The sequence below is a fragment of the Artemia franciscana genome, chromosome 12 (genome assembly GCF_032884065.1).
Source record: "Artemia franciscana chromosome 12, ASM3288406v1, whole genome shotgun sequence".
NCBI lineage: Eukaryota > Metazoa > Arthropoda > Branchiopoda > Anostraca > Artemiidae > Artemia > Artemia franciscana.
Genome location: NC_088874.1, coordinates 3188283 through 3208932, shown reverse-complemented (window position 1 = coordinate 3208932; position 20650 = coordinate 3188283). Strand labels below are relative to the sequence as shown.

General features: G+C 36.4%; 1 protein-coding gene across 14 annotated transcripts in view; it reads left to right on the top strand.

Moving 5' to 3' along the window:
- The window catches only part of LOC136033585 (microtubule-actin cross-linking factor 1-like), a 136004-nt gene that overhangs the window by 100543 nt on the left and 14811 nt on the right, over nucleotides 1–20650 (top strand). For 9 of the 14 annotated variants that reach the window (XM_065714349.1, XM_065714340.1, XM_065714350.1 and 6 more), the window contains 2 exons: nucleotides 11205–11437; nucleotides 19614–19763. The exons of 2 other annotated variants lie outside the window; for them this stretch is intronic. The gene's annotated coding sequence lies outside the window, so the exon portion shown is untranslated. The remainder of the gene's footprint in view (nucleotides 1–11204; nucleotides 11438–19613; nucleotides 19764–20650) is intronic. 3 more of the 14 variants (XM_065714352.1, XM_065714348.1, XM_065714342.1) reach the window with 1 other exon arrangement.

Genomic DNA, 20650 nt, shown 5'->3' with positions numbered 1-20650 from the left:
GTGATAAATTAGTATACATTGTCGCAAAATCGAAAGACCCAATTCTTTTAGCTGAAACCATTGTTAAAGAATCTATCACCTGCAGTGAATTATTAACACTCCAATATGGATTAAATTTCGAAAATTTTTTAATACCAGAACAATAGGTTTTAAGTTTATTTACAATTTCCTTTAAAATTAAAGAGAGGTCAGTAGAAGCAATGCGGGTTGGACATTTAGCTGCTCCAGCAATAAACCGTGGTTTAGGGGGATTCTTATGAAATTTTACAGTCCAATATAGGAAAGGGAACTTTTATCATTGTCATTTATTTTAATATTAAAATTTTTAAAAAGTATTTCTTCAGTCTTTTCAATTAAATTCTCATCCTCTATATTTACCTTTTCGTAAACATTAGTTGTGCATAACTCCCTTTTTAAGATATCACAATACAGCTTCTGACAAATTATGGCAAAATTATTATTAGCTTTATCCACTGGCACAATTACAAATTCATTCTTTAGATTAGCAATTGCTTGTTTAATCTTCGCATTATAAAATAATGATTTAGTGTTACTATTTTTTAAGTTAGAATGTATTTTATTTCTTACTCTACTAATAATTAAATTCTTCCAACTTTGAAAACTCTCTTTATTTTTATTCTCTTTCTTACACCACTTATCAATAAATAAATCAAAATCATTTTCCAAGCCATCAAGAACACTCGATGGTTTCAAATGATGAGAAAGACGGAAAATAGCCCCTTTATTCATTATAATTTGAAGATCATCTTGCTTTATTATTGACAAGTCCCCTGTTATAACATGTTTGTAAGTAGGATTTACAAATGGGCCAAGTCGCTTACAATTACAAACCGGTTTCCAATTTATAATCACTATCTAGTTTTTTTAGTATTAAATTATAATTAAAAATAATTTGCCCAATAGTTTTTGAAAATTTATAAGTTAAAACTGGACTATCATAATAATTTAAATTACTAGGAAGGGCCTGTTTCACATGCCGCTGATTTAAAATATCTGGTAAATTAATATCTTCAATCTGCTTACAAGTAAAATTAATAGGTAAATATAATCTGTTATCCTTATTACTAATCTTATCGAACTTTTTCTTTTTTGAAATAAATTTCGTTTTAGTTAGAATGTAAATTGTATCACATATTACTTTAAAATTATAATCAAGAGCTGTATTATTCTTAACAATCCAGAAAAGTTTGATTAAATTCCTCTTGGATAAATTATTTAGACACTTTATTACAGAAATCATTCCCCTAGATTCAAGTAGCTGGCATAGATCTATAGAAAGCATATGTACATCTAATTCATTTTTTCTATTATTTTTCCTATGTCCTCTCGATCGTTTTTTACGTTTAGTAGGACAAGTAAAAGAAGGATGGTCCATAAAACCATCAATACATTTAACAACAACATGAGACATGTCACCATATTTTGCTACACGATCATTTAGCCCAAAAGGATAAGCTGTACCAAGAGTATGGATCCAGAAATCCTCCTGTTTACGTAGTCTATTATTCTTCTCTTCTTTATTTAAATTTTCTAATTCTAAATTTTTTAAAATTGTGACAGTTATATCTGATATGGAACATTTACCATTATTACAATGTTGAACTAGATAGTTATTAGTTTTTTCATTATTAACTGTTGTCTTATGTCCAGAAAATCTTTTATATATATATATTATTAGTTGTTTCCCCCACATATTGTAGGCAGCATTTATTACATTCTAATAGGTAAATTACATTGGTTGTTCTACAATTAACATTACCACGTAACTTGTATGCAAAATTTTTATTATACAATGTACTTTTAACAGAAGTCCGTGCATTTTTCTTTTGTTTCTTGTCGAATGAAATTCCAAGTTCCATCAAGTCGGAGGGCTAGTGCTTTTTTCTTCTTCTTTTTGTCGAGCAATATTCCGAGTTTATCAAGTCGGAGAAGGAAAATATAGGGCAAGTGTTTTTCTTCTGTTTCTTTTTTAAAAGATCAAGCCGAACTGGTCTACCACGAAAAAAAAAAACACAACTATCAAATTAAAAAAAATAAAACAGGGGCTCAGTGTTTTGCACACGTATATTGCGCCTGTATAAAACTTTACACCTTAAAAAAAATGGTGAAGCAGGAGAAGAAAGGATATCAGGGAATTTAAACACTATAAAAACCTAGATTAGCTAGGCTGGAAAACATGACTTATCTATGACCAGATTTGGAGGAAGTAATCTGACTGGAACAAAAATACATTTTTCAAACCAAATTCCGAGCTTGTCCAGTCGGAGAATGAAAAATATAAATATAGTACTGTTTTCTCTATTTCGTTTTTCTGCAGAATTGTACAGCAATAAAGAAATTATACCACATTACAAAAAAAAATAACTAATAAGGCTATCTTGACCACCATGTATTAATAAGATTACCATGAACTTAAACTTTTTTTAAGCCTAGTTGTTGGCTTTGTAGATCAAATAGACAGGATACATAGTTCATGGCTGCACTGAATCTGGAGAAAATGTAGATAAATGGTAAGAAAAAAAAACCTCGAGTCAGAACACCGTTATTGTTCATTTATTTATTTTTTTCTCTTCATAATTTCTCTTTTCATAATATTTTTAAGATATTGGTATGTAGTAGAAGTAAGGATATCCAAAAATTAAGCCCTTCAAAGATTTTGGTATCTTACACTAGGTAACGACTGCACTATGACCAAACTGGGAGAACGAAACAAAAATGTGCTTGAAGAACCAAATTCTTAGTCTATCGAGTTGGAGTAGGGAAATATGTGGCTAGGAATTTCAGTGAATTCATCCCCCCTTCCTCCAATGAAAAGAAGTTTGGCTGCACTATGACCAGAATTGGTAGAAGTCACATAACAAGAATAAAAATGCCCTTGTGAAACATAATTCAAAGCTGATCAATTCGGATTACGAACAAATAGAATTAGCCTTTTCTTCTCCTATTTTCGCTTTTTGTCTAGCCATGTCTGATGTAATATGAATGACTAGTTCATCATACCTGATTTAAAGTGATACTGAGTGGTCGGTTAAAAGTTATCCGACTAATTAACATATATCTCGTTAATTACCATTTTCATGGCACTTGGTATAACCAAGTGACATGTAGCGATCGCAAAATCTGTCGGTCTGTTTGTCGGTCGGTCTGTTCTGATTTTCCTACTTTAGGCACTACCAGGTAAGCTAGGACGATTGTTGTACGCTAGGGTTTATTCCGGGTTAATTAGATTCTAAATAGATGCAAGTGTCACTTTCACTTTAGTTTATTTTAAGTTGTTCAAATTAAAACAAGCAACAATTACAAGCAAAAGGTGAACAACCAATGTAAAACAAATAATTCACTAAAAGAAACTTAAACTCACTGAAAATGGAATACACTTGAATTCACTGATCGGTAGAATTGACTGCTACCGAATCTTGAACAACCGAATTCTGGTTCTGACAGTTTTCAACAAAGTTAATAGCAAACTGCGAGATAATACTTAGAGGCTTTGCTTCTCTCCAGGGAAACACCATTTTACAGAATGCTCACAATTTGTATGCAAAAGATTATAGTATCGAAATAATGGCAGTGGGGTAGTGCTACATGCAGCAAAAATGGTAATAAGGACCACTTCTTCTCTTGGTCTTGCATCATATCCAGTAGTTTGTTGATTATTGATCATCTATTTTTGATTAACTTCAATTTCCTTCTCCAAACTATTGCGAGGGAATGTTTGGGGACTTTGTTTCTCCCCATGAAAGCACCATTTTGCCAAGTGTTCACAATTTGTATGAAAAACATTGTACTTTGAAAATTCTGGCCGTGGGGTAACCATAAATGAAGCAAGAATGGCAATAAGGAACACTCGGACTCTAGGTCTCGCGACATATCCGGTATGGATATGTATGGATATATGCTGCAGAATCCAGCATAGCTGGATTCTGCAGCAATGAAATTTTTCGTACTTGTCCTATACTCTTGTCAAACGGATTTTTTTTCTCATCAGATTTGAGAAAATCCCTTTTGGGTTTATTCTTCGTCTTGTTCTTTTTTCTAACAGTATGGCTGACCAATAATAACTGGTTTTTGCTTGGTGATTTTAAAATATAATTGCGTAGTTAAAAAAAGACGAATCAGTGAATTCAGCCCCCCCCCTTTCCCCAATGAAAAGAAGTTGGGCTGCACTATGACCAGCTTTGGTAGAAGTCACATGACAAGAATAAAAATGCACTTGTGAAACGTAATTCTAAGCTCATCAAATCGGATTACGAACAAATAGAATAAGCTTTTTCTTCTCCTATTTTCGCTTTTTGTGCGGCCATGTCTGATGTGATATATAATATAATATAATATTTATTTCTAACCCACTTACATCAAAAAGATAAATAGTGGAGTAAAAACTTGAAGAACAACGGAAAACAAATAACAAATAAAAAAACAAATAACAAAAAAACGAGAGTCAACAATAGACATTAATCATACAAACGGATCAGACCGTGGCGAGGCGACAAACGCCGATACGCCGTTTCTGAGAGCTTTTTGTGTAGATCAGTCAGCTTCTCAGTAATGTTCGGAAGATGGAACTTTTTGATTATCTTTCGATTCTTATACCACAGAGGAAGATAGAGAAGAAATTTACAGAAACGGAAATAAGAGGATCGAATATCGCTAATGTCTTTTTTCTTAAATATAGGGTAAAGCCCAGAAAGGTAAAGAACAGAATGATCGGAAAAAGTAGAATAAAGCTTACCAAGGGCAATACGATTGTATTTCCCTCGATTGGCTACAATTTTAGAGTAACCAATCTGGATTTTCACTCTAGCATCCCAGACAGCACGCTCCCGAAGAGTTTTAAGATTTTTTGTAAGTGTAATACCCAACCACCGGATCGAATCTACATGAGGGATAGAAAAATTTTGAAAAATTAGAGGCCTAGGAGAAGAGGGAACATTGAAAGAAAGATACTCACATTTATCAACATTAAGCGAAAGACCGATTTTAGTAAAAGAAGAAGAAACTTTATGAACCATCTGCGATAGACTGAGTTTAGACCGGCTAATTAGAAGAATGTCATCAGCATAAGCAAGGTAAGAAATATCACTCAAACCAACAAAACACATAAAAGAAATATTCTCAAGAATACCAGAGATACAAAAGTTGAAAATACTAGGAGATAACACTCCACCCTGCCGTACGCCCCGACGAACAAGAACATTAGAAGATGAAAGGGCACCATTAGTTTTAATTCGAAGATAAGAATTACTATACCAAAACTTTAGAAGAAAAATAACTGAAAGGTTAATACCGTGACTATCAAGAGAGTAAAGAGCCTGACAATGTACAATACTATCAAAAGCCTTAGAAAGATCAAGAGCACAAATATGAAGACCATACCCTTTAGCCGAAGCATCTTTAAGAAGGAAAGCAAGAGCACGGTGAGCGTGCTGGCACCCGATGCCAGACCGAAAACCAAACTGATTCTCCCCGAAATTAGCATTCATACTTATGAAAGGAAGTAGGATGTGTTCTAGGATTTTACTAAAATTACAAGCAACCGTGATAGGCCTGTAAGAAGAACAATCCAAAGGAGTCTTACCTCGTTTAAGTACAGAAGTGACAGCTCCACACAAAAAGCTGTCAGGAACGAGGGAACAACAAAGGCACATTTGGAAAAACAACTGTAAATGGAAAAACAAAGACGGGCAATTTATTTTTAGATGACAAGCACTGATACCGTCAATATCAAGAGAACTTGATTTCAATTTCTTAACAGATGCAATTACAGCGTCAACTGAAACGGGAATAACTTGTGCCTGAGTCAGGGAAGGCGGGAGAACCGAATCAAGCAGTTTCGAATAAAGCGCGTGCACTGCATAATTCAATTTGGAAAATATAACTGAATAGTGGTCAGACCATGCAGAAGGCGTAATGGGGCAATTAGGATTTGCCGAGTTATTTAAATTAGCTGAATTAATCACTTTGTCCCATTCTTTCTTATTGGTAGGATATTCTAACCCTTTGTAACGGCTCGATCGCAGACATTTCTTAAACTCACGCTTAGTTGTTTGTTTTATTTCAAACACATTCCCAGCTAATGGTCGACCGTTAGCAACCCATATACGCAGCCACAATTTGGCTTTATTTTTCACACTTTTCAGCTCAGGGTCACACGACCAGATTGGTTTCCTTGAACTTTTCCTCACTCGCTCTTGAAGGACAGCAACCTCCTCAGCGCGTTTTAAACACCACACGATTTGGTTGTAATAATGATTCAAATCGTAATTACTTTTAGTAGGACTAACACTCAGCTGGAGAAGATGAAAAGGTACACGTAAAGAACCAAGGAGAATGGCCAGGGTTGAAATATATAATGGCATATTAACATTTTTCCAATTACTACGCACAAACCATTTAGAGGCAGGAGCACAAGCCTGGTCAGTACTATCTTTTCTAATCGAAAAGCATAGCGATAAAGGAAGGTGATCAATATCTTGCTCATCTTCGTGGACATGCACTGTTGAAGATGTAATGAACGGGGAACAAATCACGTGATCAATATCCGATAAGCTGCCGGAATTATGCACATACGAGAAGGGTAGATCCTTCGCAATTATTCTGTAATCAGGGAGACAATCAAGTAGGTTTACAGTACGAGCAGAATCACGTTTTACATCAGTGTTCATATCTCCAATAATAATAAATTCGTACCCATTTTTGCTTATACTTTGAAGGAGAGTTTTCAAACTTGAGCATGCTTTGGAGAATTAAATTAAGCGATGTCATATTCTTCCCATCGTGAGGCAGGTTAGTGTTTATCAATACGGTTTTACCAAGTCTTATAGCCAATAAATGTTCATCAGAGAAATAGCATGACGGGGACAGAAAGCTGAGCTTTTGTTTTATAATACATGCTAAACCCCCTGAAGGCCTTCCAAAAGTAGATTTAGCATTTGTTGTGAAAACAAAGTGGGCGGAACTGCGGCGCAGGAAATTAACACTCGTTGCGGTCAAAAGATGTTCCTGAAAGCATACAATGTCAAACTTACTGTACAGTTCATCAATGGTCAGGTCCTTGTTTTTTGTCCCATTAATATTGAAGGACACGAGTGATACTGATTCAGACATTAGTTTGTTTTCGGTAACTTGCGACTGACAATTGCTTTCAATTTAGGGCAAGTGAGGCTAAACGAAACATGATCACCTCCGCAGTTTGCGCACTTAGGTGACAAATTGCAAGGCGAGTCTCTATCTGAAACATGAGGACCGGCACATCGCGCACATTTTGGTGTAACACTGGGACAAGACGACTGGAGATGGTCAGGGGATCGGCAATTGTTACAGCACCGGGGAATCGCTTTGAACTCATAAACACTTAGGATTTCGTATCCAACTTTGAGACCATATCTAAATGCTTCGACTCTTGATGTTGCATCAGATAATTCAAGTTTTACTGCAAGCGATTTCCCTAGCCTAGAGGCACCAGAAACACCAGGGCACGATATCAGGTGGGACAGTTCAAAATCATGCGGGATTCCCTTCAAGAGTCCGTAAAACTTCTTGGTTAGAAGTTTCGCAGAAGAGCCAGTAAACGCACTAGTCACCGATAAGCGGAAATCTTCAGCAACTGACTTATCTATATTGATAAACGGTTTGTCACGAACAGGGCGAATGCTAGTGATTGATTCGTGTCCATCGATCTGATCTATCAGATCTTTTCGTTTAATTGGGTCCGAAAGGGTAGATGGAAGGTTCGACACAACAATAGTAGCATGCGAGTCGGGAATGGCAGGTTTCGGCAGTTGCGGGTAATTCAGTTCATAAGCATCCAGCTTGGTGGCAACAACCTTGAGTAGTTGTTCCACGCGATTCACCTTTGTTGACAGCCTAGAATACGCAACTGCGGGCAAAACCGGGACCTCGGTTGGAGACTTGATCACATAAATCGGAGTTGATACCTCCTCAGAGTCCAGTTTCTTAATAAAATCAAGAATATCTTTCACATTGTTCGCAGAAGCTTTCGCACCGATGCGCCGGGGGCAATTATCATTTGGCGCAACCTTCGCCCAAAATTCGCTTTTCGCATCAGCAATAACACCGCATTCAAAAAAGTCTATTGCGTGTTGAATAATAGTAGCTTCTTCAATACCTTCTTCCCAGTTGTTTTGCAAAAAGTTCATTACCGGGCAATGCACATACTCTCTGTTATCCATTATCCTTTACTGGGAAAAACCAGTCAAACTGGTCATAGAGCACTACTGATTCATACTTATGCGTCACTATAATCCCTATTGCGAAATTTTGATTTTCTTCACAAAAAACTTACTGGATTAATAATGTCCATGCAATATCCAATTTAGATGTTGACACTTTGAACTCTGAATTGATACTGTTTTTTTTTTTTTTTTTTTTTTTTTTTTTTTTTTTTCGAATTAGTTTTATTTGTAAAACAACGTAATAAATGGTAGTAATAAATGTAAAACAACGTAATAAAAACGTAAATTTTGTAAAAATATTGTTTCAATACACATACTAATGTACTAATTTAACTGTACATGTGCACCTGGCACTTCCAAATTTAATTTGGGTTTCGAACAACAAGAGCCAAAGGCTTCAAAAATCTGAACACAGCAACTGGTACAACAGATCCCAACCCGTTCGTACCAGCTGAACTCGCGAGACCTCGCGGAGTCCACAGTGATCGTTGGAAAGTCGTCCAGTTTTTCAAGCTTGAAATCAGATGACTCGGGTTGAGTGGTAATCACTGGTGCAGTAGGCTTCCTATCTGAGCCAGTTTCAATTACCTCGTCCACTTCAACTATATCTAGTAGTTTCTGCAGGTTCTTCCACTGCTGGCGTTTCTGTTTCAGGCTAGTGTTAACTGTGGAAATTTCTTTGTTTATTTCTTCCACGTCTTCAATTGTCTTTGAGCTCGTCAATTTTTCAGCCTCGAGTTTCGCTTTTGTTTCTTCGTCCTTATCCACCAGCATCTTCAACTTTATGATATCTTTTCTCATATTTTCTCTGTTGAAAAATTCTGTCATCTCCTCCTTGCAAAAAGATTTATCCAAACACAGGTTCAGGATCTCTCAATTTCAATTCTACAACTGAATGACTAGCTCATCATACCTGATTTAAGGTGTAACTCAGTGGTCGGTTAAAAGTTATCCGACGAATTAACATAGATCTTGTTAATTACCATTTTTATGGGACTTGGTATTAACCAATTGACATATAGCGATCGCAAATTCAGTTGTTCTGTCTGTCTGTCTGTCGATCTGTCCCGGTTTTACTACTTTGGGCACTTCCAGGTTATCTAAGACGATTGTTGTACGCTAGAGTTTATTCAGGGTTAAGTAGATTCTGAATAGATGCAAGTGTCACTGTCACTTTAGTTTCTTTTAAGTTGTTCCAATGAAAACAAGCAACAATTAAAAGCAAAAGGTTAACAACCAATGTAAAAACGAATAATTCACTAAAATACACTTAAACTCACTGAAAAAGGAATGCTCTTGAATTCACTGATCGGTAGAAGTGACTGCTACCGAGTCTTAAACAACCGAATTTTACTTCTGACACCTTTTAACAAAGTTAATAGCAAACGGCGAGGTAATACTTGGAGGCTTTGCTTCTCTCCATGGAAACACCATTTTACAGAATGTTCATAATTTGTATGTAAAAGATTGTAGATTCGAAATTCTGGCATTGGGGTATTTCTGCATGCAGCAAAAATGGCAATAAGGACCACTTCTTCTCTTGGTCTTGCATCATATCCAGTAGTTTGTTGATTATTGATCCTACTTTTTAGGCTTACTTCAATTTCCTTCTCCAAACTATTGTGAGGGGATGTTTGAAGACTTTGCTTCTCCCTATGGAAGCACCATTTTGCGAAGTGTTCACAATTTGTATGAAAGACATTGTACTTTGAAAATTATTGCAGTGAGGTAACCGTAAATAGATAGATAGATATATAGTTTATTTTAGCCCACCATCAGAACAACAACATGGCGGAGTATAAAGATGAGAAAAATAAAAAGGAAAAAGAAAAAGGCGAAAAACAATACTTTAAGATTAAACGATTATATTATATTCACTATATACATTCATAGCTCATATATGACGTGCAACGGCAGGAAATCATAAAGGTGCTTAAGGGTACCTTTTTTAGCATTAGTTTCCTGTTCTGCCACAGCTTCACGGGGATCTGGAATTTGATACTTATTAGATGGAGGATATAGTTATATAAGGAGGAAAGGAGGACGGAGGAAAATTTATTAGTTAATATTCATGTTTTAAATCTACGTCCCACATTTCCTTTGTCTTATTTCTGTTTTTTGTTTTTTCATATCTGTTTTATCTACCTTCTCCATTCTGTTCCTGTTGCTACTACAGTTAAAAATTCAGAATGTCTCTAAAAAACAATGTTCATTATTCAGAATGTTCTTTAAAAAACAAGAATGTCTCTCTCTAAAAGCTCGGATTTGTCAATAAACAAATTTAGTTTTGTGACTCCTACATAATTATGTCCACAGCTTTTATACCTCAAAGAGGGAGGGTCTTTAATATATGTCACAAGATGATTTATAAAAAATGTGCCTTGGAGAAAAAGGCAAAAGTTCATTTTTCTACTCCTCCCAAGTATTAATTTTCTAGCGTGTAGATGCACTTATGTATAAGATTGATTAAACACTTACTGGGAAGTGAACAGTTTTATTGTTGGATTTATATTCTTTCTTTGACTTCTGGTTTCCGAGCATCTTCTGGATTTTCCTGTCCAAACAACATTGCGCGTACAATCGTAAATCAAATATGTTACTTCTCAAATAAAACAATTCTCGAATTTCCATTGTATCTGATTCAAGAGCTAATTCACACTCCTTCAAGGTTAAAACCGTATTTTTAGCTAATAACGCGTTGTCACTTTAAGACTTGATAACTTCTATCAATTTATTTCAACCGATAACTGATTTTCTTATAATACGGCAGATTTAATTTCTGAGAGGCGCGAACAGTTTTAATTTCTGAATTTTTAACGACTTAAAAGTCGCTCCATCCTCCTTTCCTTGTACCTTTCTTATTAACTGCACTAGGTACGGCTGCAGACTCAGCAAGTTTTTTTTTTTTTTTTTTTCAGTCGCAAGCGTTTTCCGTAGGCCTAATGAACCGCTTTAAAATGTGAACGCAGAATTCGTCTTTTCTCTCAGGTTCATAAGACAGTCTGTAAGCTTCGTTCAGTATCGGTGCTGTGAAATCTTCTGCAACGTCACCATAAAGCAACAAGGGCCCTTCAATAGTCGCTTATACTTCAAGGTAACATCACAGCGTGAGCGCCAGCTGATGAGATTTAGTCAATAGCTTCGGTTGGTCGTCTGTCCATACTATCATCTACTAAAGAGTAAAACTCCTCGGATATTTCTTTCCTAGTATATCTTCCCAGGTAAGAAGCTATCTCTCTTATAGCCGATGGTGCTTTAGCCAGGTCGTTGTCACTGATTGGAACGTCATCACTGGTTGTTTCTGGTGGAGTGTAACCAGCTTCGCTACCACTTGTCGCTTTTCCGATGTCTTGCGCATTAAGGCATGAGCAAGACAAGTAATATGATGGTCCAAAGACCAACCAAACACATATCGATGCTATAAATTTTTTATTCAACACGTACACGGTCATTTTGAATTAATCTTTAAAGCTTTATTTTTTAAAGCTTTATTTCTTAAATTATTTATTTATTAAACGAATCAAGAATTGTAGCAAGGAGCACTCTTACTCTAGGTCTCGCAACATATCTGGTAGTTAGTTGATTATTTATCCTCCATTTGAAGCTTACTTCAATTTCTTTTTCCAAAATGCCAAAGGAAACGGTAAATCCAGGTTTAAACCAAATTGATCGTAACCTGTCAGGGTCATCTGGGCCATTCATATGCACAACAACATTGTTGAAAGTTATCATATCCCCGTTATTTTTCAGCATTGTTGTTGGTGTGAAAAACTCCCGGTCTATCGGCTGCAAGACCACTCATTGGCCCAATATACACTGCCCAGCGACAGTAGGAGATGTTTTAGCGGCTTCCTTTAAATTCCAATAAATCCCCAGGTTTAAGATCCTGGTAATTTATATCGCAAGTTTTAGTATTTGCACGGCAGTCCGAGACGTTATGTCATGAATCATCATTTTCTACCGGTAATTCTGGTAATACACTATGATGAAACTGGGAGCAAAAAAACAGAATAGACTTGACGAACCAAATTCTTAGTCTATCGAGTTGGAAAAGGGATATATGTGGCTAGGGATTTCTCTTCTTCTATTTTTGTCCCTGCTGGATTCTGCAGCAATGACATTTTTGTACTTGTCATATACACTTGTCAAGCGGATTTTTGCCCTCATCAGACTGGAGAAAATCTCTTGGATTTGTTCTAGCCTCTTTCTAGTAATGGTCATTTTGCCATCCCAAATCCAAAATTGCTGAGACTTCTGTGAATGAATATCAGTATAAATTAGAACGACAAATTAACATGATTACGTGATAGCAGCGTTATCAATTAACACAATGAAAGTAGGAAGTCAGTCTACTTTCATTAATTTACTTCAATGATCTTGATTATTTTGGTGACTTATTTGTGTTGCTGTTGTGTTATTGTTGATATTTTCAAAATATAAATGCACTGTTCAAATAAAATTTGTTTTCACTGGATGCCAATGATGTTCAAATCCTCTACAGGTTTTGAGATAGAGTGAAGGGCAGATCACACCACTCTAATTTGTAAGCCTTGAAATGCATTTGTGTGTGTTGTTAATGTTATTAGAATAGTAAACACACTGCTCAAAATGAAAACTGTTTTGAAATAACGTCAAAATGAAAACTGTTTTGAAATAACGTCAAAATGACGTTCTGGTTCTGACAAGGCTTGGAAGGCATCGGCCCTGTTTCTGTTTGTGGTACTTTTTGTTCGCTCTGGCTTCGTTTACTACTACTACTATGAAGAACCCACCGAAACACCAAGCCACTGGAGTCCAACACAGCTACACACACTCCTCTATCTCAATTTACTCAGAGCCTCCCTCTTTACACCCTCCCAGGAAGTTTCTATTCCCTTTAAATCTTTCTTTATGACATCCTCCCACCTCAACTGCGGACAACCTGCTTTCTGTTTAGCCCTAGACAGTTGGCTGAAAAGGACAATTTTTGGTAATCTGTCATCCTTTATCCGCAGATTGTGCCCTAGCTATATTTACCTTTCTCCCATTACAGCCCTACAAAGCGGTATTTACCTACGATATTTGCACCACCTACTGTTTGAAATACGGTCTGTCAGAGGGTTTCATTAGTTTATTTATAATGATTTGTTTACGTTTTAAGCATGACTTTTTTTTCACTACTTCCGCTCCCCTTTTGTTTAAATTAGTTCTGTACTTATTTTAAAAAACTTCTTTTGTCGAAACATCTTCTGTTTGTTAAGTTGAAAAAATTTATTTCTGTAAGTTTTGTTTATATTTTTTTTATTGATGAATAAAAGCAAAAAGATTTTGGGTTGCTCTTCATATTCTGGACAAAATTTTGCTAGGAATTCTAAAAATAGCTATATTATAGAAGTACAAATGGTTGGGTACGGGTACTAGTATTTTAAAAAATGTGAACAATTTTGGGAATTTTTAGGGGGTGAAGCTGTTCCGTCGTATCTACTGTTACAACCTTTACTGGAAATGGATTTTATTCCAAATATTTTCTTTTTGTACTTATTACAACATTGAAAATTAACACAAAATATTTTGTTTTCCAGTTATTACAGCAATGAAAGTGAAAATACAATTATAAGGAAAGAAAATTCTGAACCAATGATCTTTCAAGAATCAATAGCATTATATCAAACATTCATTTTGATTTTATTTGTACTTTCCAAGACTATTCAAGACATAAGCTTCTCAGTAATGTGCCTCTCCCTGAAAGAAATAAAAAAGATAATTCCAGTGTTGCTTCTCCATTTAAATTTAAATCAAAAATGGGCAAATATCTATTTAAAAAACAAAGCTTTTTAGGGTAGTAAAGAACAAAGTTGATACTTTGTTCTTACAAAGTATCAACTTTGTAAGAACAAATAATACAACGTACAAATAATACAACTAATTGTATTTCCTTATGTTTGTAGGATTATAGAAATTCTAGCACTTCATTGAAAAAGCAAAACAATATAGGAGTCTTGGTGCAGTAAAAGCAAATTGATTAACGACAAACCAATTTGGGGAAAAGACAGTTGTTACCATCAGAGTACTTTTGACTCCAAGAGAGAAGTAGTATTTTCGATTTTAATCATTTGAGTCCCCTCTGAAGTTTACTTCCTCCATAAAAAACCTTATATGCCATGAGTAGAAGTGACAACCCTTGCTCCAGGCTTTGGGGGGATATGTTAACCCCAAACTTTTTTTTTGATTGCTGGATTATTTCAAACAAAATGGGTATCTAAAAATTTTGATTAAATGTGTTTGGGGAAAAGAGAATTTGTGTGAGGGGAGGAGTAGATGCACTCCATTCATTTTTGACTCTTAAAACAGCTTGGTAGATCCACCTCTGACATTTATACAACCACTCCTTACATACAAACCTTATATGCCCCTGTTGCATAACTTATAATACTTGTCCCCAGGCTCTGAAGGGTTGTGTCAACTCAGGATTTTTTGTTATTTTATCTTTAAACTGCTTTGAACAAAATACCTATCTCAAAAGTTTGATTGGTTGCATTTAGGGAAAAAGGGCCTTGCAGGGGGGGGGGGTGGAATTTGGAATAATTCTTTATATAATAAGCAAAGCACAACACATAATAAACATAGCAAAGCATGGACAGCTCACAAGTAGTGAGCTCACAAGTAGCATGGACAGCATAGCGCACACAGGGTGTGCGCTATGGTATGGAACACAGGTTCCTAATTCCCTGTAGTTTTTCCTTTTACTATTCCAGCTTTAAAAAAAACATGGGCCCTTTTCCGTGAGTTGTTGTAGTAAAAAACAAACTCTAGCCTCTAGTAACTGGAATGTTAATATTAATCATCATATTCATGATAATGCAACATCCATGCCAACTCATACTTACTCCTTTCCTTAATAAATGAACTTAATGAATCATTATCATTATTTTTGGGTTGTTTAATCTCAGAAGATGCAACTGTTTGGCATATACAGAATCCCCAGATTTCGTTTTTAATCACTTTTACAGTTTCTACAGGTTGTAATTTGTAATGACTTTCCGCATGGTCCAGATTGAGTCACTCATAAGTTCATTCTTGTAACAAGCTTTAGAGGTCTACCATAACGTGTTTGCTGAAGGCTCGTGATAGATGTGTCAGACCGCGGATGCAGACTCGCCTGTGGTGTCTTGGGAGTGTGATATTGTGGCATTTCTTAGGGAGCAGCTGCTTCTGAGTGGTGGTGGCCTCAACTTAATGGCATCATGGCTTCAGCTGGAGAGCACAGCCCTGGTTGCAGAGGTGACCCCTGGTGGGGTGGATTCTGTGTCCAGTTTGTCACTGCAATCTCAACAGTCAGTTGCTCTTTCTTGACATTTTGAGTGGATAAGGTTAGATGATGTTTCTTGTGAAGTTGAGTCCAGGTGACGCCCTGGTTCCCTTGTTTAGGGTTGAGAGACGTGGATATGGTTTCTTCTCAGTAGATACCCTGTTTCTGTCCTGACCATGTATGATCTTGAGTTCTCATTGTAAGAGATAATTTCTGCCTTGGTCCAGTTACTGTCTTTTCTTTCTTGCGCGTTGACTTTATCTCCCATGTGTAGTTTTGGCAGAACTTTCATTCTTTTGTTGTTGTACAATTTCTGGTGGTGCTGTTGTCTTGTCCAGCTTTCCATGGTTATCTTCTGGGGGATTATTTTTGGCTTAAGATGTTGGTTGGTGCATGGTAGGACTGATCTGAGTTGTTGACTCATTAGAAGTTGTGAGGGTGAAGTCAAGCTGTCAACAGGGGTGTTTCAATATTCTAAAAATCTGATGTATGGATCTGTTCTGCTTTCAAGTGTTTTTGACATTATTCTCTTGTTGGTTTGTATTGTTTTTTCTACTAAACTATTTGACCTTGGGTATATGGGGCTTGACGTCTTGTGTTGTATTCCCCAGGATTCAGTGAAGAGTTTTGTTTTATGTGATGATAGCTGAGGTTTGTCAGATATTATCAGCTGTGGTATGCCGTGGAGAGCAAAGTGTGCTTTTAGTTTCTGGATGACAATTCCTGAAGTTAAGTGTGACAGCTAATCTAGTTAAGAATACTGGCTATGGTAGTCCACAGTGATCAATTATTGCTGCTTGTTCCACTCAAACAGGTCAATCCTACTTGCTGTCATGGTAAAACAGGAATGGCAGAATTTATCAGTGTTTTTTTTTAGTTGTTTGGTGCAAGCTTAGCACAAGTTTCACATTTCTTGATAAATTTCTTGATGTCACTGTTGATGCCAGTCCAATAAATGAGCATGCAGGCTCTTTGTTTAGTTTTTTCCTTGTCAAGGTGGGCAGTGTCAAGCTGCTCCAAGATGTTGCTCCAGAGCCATGCTGATATGATGATTTGGAGACCTTTGAATAGCATTCCATCAAAAGCTGATAGCTTGTGCTGAATGTTCCAGTATGAGCTGATTTTGGGATGGCATTGGCTAAATGTCGCTGAAATTGGCATGTGGTCAGTATCTTGCTCGTTAACATGAACAGAAGCAGAAGAGATAATACCAGCGAGCAAATAATATGGTCAATATCACTTGTGCTTCCAGAATGATGAACTTATGAAAAATTGTGGGATTTGGGCACAACGCGGTATGAAGGAAGACACTCAAAAAGCAGCTCACTTCTTACAGAAGATCGATTAATATCAATATTTAGGTCCCCAACTATTATATACTGTAGAGAGTTTAACAGTGCCTGATTCACAAGATTCTTAAGCAGACCACACGCCTTTCCGAATTTAGCTAAGGATCTGATCGAGTATCCTTCATATGGGAGATAAGAGTTTATAAATACAATACTGCCGACACGCACAGCCGAAAAAAATTTGTCCGAGTAGAAGAGTACTGGGGAGGGTAGATGAATGTCCCGTTTAAAGACACAGGCTAGCCCACCGCAAGGGCGACCGCCAGTAGCTTTTGCTGGACTCAGGAACGCAGTATGATGCTGACTTCGATGCAAAAATTCAAACTTGAAGCAGTGAGAAGATGCTCCTGGAAACATACCAAATCGTAGGAACCATACAACAATATCATTATCTTTGGTGCCATTTATATTGAGCGAAATAACTGAGATTGATGCACTCATGGTTGAAAGGTGGATTTGCACTTTATTCGATTCTTAATAACGGGGCAGGAAAAGCTATATGAAGGGTGTTTTTGGCCGCGATTGGGATCAGCAATGCAAGGCTCATCTTTTGTTAATATGTTTGGCCCTCCACAACGAGCACATTTCGGGAGATCGCTGGGACAGGAGTACTGTGGATGGTCTAGTGATCGGCATTTAAAACAGCATTTGGTTAGGTCCTTTAACTCGTAAACAGAAAAAACTTCATAGCCCCCTCTGAGGCCAGTCTTGAAAAACGTAGATTGCGCAAAAGAATCCAAAAACTCGATTTTCACAGACTTAGATAGGTCCAATCTCTCAGCATCTATGATACTGTGTTGGGTTCCTAGTACCGTAATGTCAACGTCGGTAGGACAATTACGTGATATACCAAAAAAACTGCTTGGAAACCACTTTTGTTGTAGTACCGGAGACTATGTTCTGGATTGACGAGCAGACGTCCTCCGTAGCAGACTTGTCCATATTAATATACCACTTGTCATTGATGGGCTTTACGCTACGTACTAATTCATGTCCAGTAATTTCATCTATAGCAAGCTTTTCGCTTAAGAGGGTCAGATAAGGCGTCCGGCACCTTTGAGACGATAATTGTTGCATGTGAATCTAGCACTGAAGCCAGCTTGGGTAATTGGGGGAAGCTCAATTCATAATTGTAAAGTTTTGAAGACATTCGCAAAACAACTTGATGGAGTCGTTAAATTTTGAGAATAAAGAGGTGTAGGCAGTGGCAGGGAGGCAGGGTACTTCAGTAGGACGCTTTATGACGAATGTCGGAACATCAGTGTCAGTCTCGTCAAGAGATTTTAATAAAGAAATTATGTCGCTGAAATGGCTAACCAATGCATTATTTCCCTTCCGAATAGGGCAATCTTCACGACCCGGACAAAGCTGCCACAATAACGTCTTTGGCACCTTGACCGAATTAGAGTCAAAAAACTCCACTCCATGCCTTTTAATCACGTCATCCTCTGCTCCAATCAGCAACTTGCTCTGTACAAAATTCGATATCGGCGAATAAACAAGGACAGGATTATCGTCACTGGTAACAGGCATCAAGCTGGTTCAATTAGTTCAATAATAATAGCTAAAATAAATATTTTTCTCTACAATTCATGCACAAATGGTTCTTTTGATAATCCTCTTATATAGGTCAAGGTTACAAGTCACTTTATCCTTAACCAATTATTGCGAAACCTTGAATTATAATGAACTAATTTTCATTCGATGAGAGCTTATAGCCGAGTGTTGAAATAGTTCACAATTCTTAAGCTAAAAAGGGCTTACTGAATTAATAAGTTCATAAAATATCCAATTTAATCCAGGTGTATTCACTTCGAACTCAGGTTCAATACTTGTATGCAACTTTTATTCTTTTCAATCTTGTCTCTGATTTTTAAATTGTAAAAGAGGCCACACTTCCTTTCAAGTCTCCAAACTATGATCGTAATAATGAAGACACATATCACGAAACACCTCTGAGTAAATATTTCTAGTTCACTATTCCCTATATTACTTCCAAAATCCATGATGGTATATCCAATAATGAACCCAAAGAAAATGTACGCCAAAGTTAACTCATCCATTTCCATCTTTGAAATAATAAGATTATGAACGATAAAGCCCACCCCACCCGCCATTGTTCTTGCTTCCTAAATCGCAAATAAAGGTGACAAATAATCACTTAAAATTCTTAATTAGAACACACTTTTTCCTTAACTTTATTTCTAAATTCTTCAAACTTTGTTATGTCATTAACTGTCTTATTATTTCTATTATATTATTTTTTAATCGATAAATAAAGGGAAACTTAGACCTTGTAGTGATTGTAATTGGAGCAGACAACTCCTTGCTTGTTAGAGTATTATAATTTTGGCAATCAGACCTAACCTTAAATATGCCTGAGAAGCATAAAGATAAAATTCCATACTCCAGTCTCGTAGAATCACCATAACATTAATTGCAGAGTAAACGGATCGCATTAATTTGGAGAACTCAAATTGGATTCACTATCCACGGAAACATCCCTAACCATCCCGAAGGACAAACTATCCCGAAATAAACAGATGTATTATAGAGAAATGCTACAACCTTAAAATGCAATGCAGTAAAAAATGTGCGATTCTTCTAAGGATTCCGATGTACAGTGACAAAATCACTTACATGTTCCCAAAAGGTTTCCTAAACAACAAAGTTTCATCAAATGTAATACCTAAATACTTGAAACAAGACTTCCTTTCAATCTCGCCATAACTGTATTTAATCGATTATTTTTATGGATAGGATCCATGGATAAAGCTCATCAAATCGGACTACGAACAAATAGAATAAGCTTTTCCTTCTCCTATTTTCGCTTTTTGTGCAGCTATGTCATGTGATATGAATAACAAGTTCATCATATCTGATTTAAGGTGATACTGCAGGTGATTTAAGGTGAGTGGTCGGTTAAAAGTTATCCGATTAATTAACATAGATCTCGTTAATTACCATTTTTATGGCACTTGCAATCTCTGCAATAATAAATAGAATAAGCGATCGCAAACTCTATCGGTCTGTCCCGTTTCTGCTTACACTTCCAGGTAAGCTAAGACGATTGTTGTACGCTAGGTTTTATTCCGTGTTAAGTAGATTCTAAATAGATGCAAGTGTCACATTCACTTTAGTTTCTTTTATGTTGTTCAAATGGAAACAAGCAACAAATAAAAGCAAAAGGTTAACAGCAAATTTAAAAACCAATAATGCACTAAAATACACAAACTCACTGGAAAAGGAATACACTTGAATTCACTGATCGGTACAATTGACTGCTACTGAGTCTTGAGCAACCAAACTTTACTTCTGACACCTTTCTACAAAGTTAATTGCAAACTGCGAGGTAATACTTGGAGGCTTTGCTTCTATCCATGGAAATACCATTTTACAGAATGTTCAGAGTTTCTCGTTGCGGCCGCAATCGCGGAGGACCCGGGATCTAATTCAATCACAAACATATTCCAAAGCGGTGGTTCCAAACCTTTTTCGGTCCGCGTACTATAGTCAAGGCCCCAAAAAGGTTGCGTGCCTCATACTTTCAAATTGTTGTTTTAGTGTCTTTTAACCCTTGATCAAATTGTCAAAAACACAATATTTATTGTCATATATAACGGTGCATAAAAGTTTACAAGCATGTACAAAAATCAATGTGGCACTTAAGTGTTACTTCAAATTTTTTAATTTCTTTTCTTTTTTTTAATTTCTTTTCAAAGTCGACTGCCTGAGAATCAAAATTTTAGGTACTAATAGATCAACCATTTCACTTTTAAAATCAATAATAATAACGA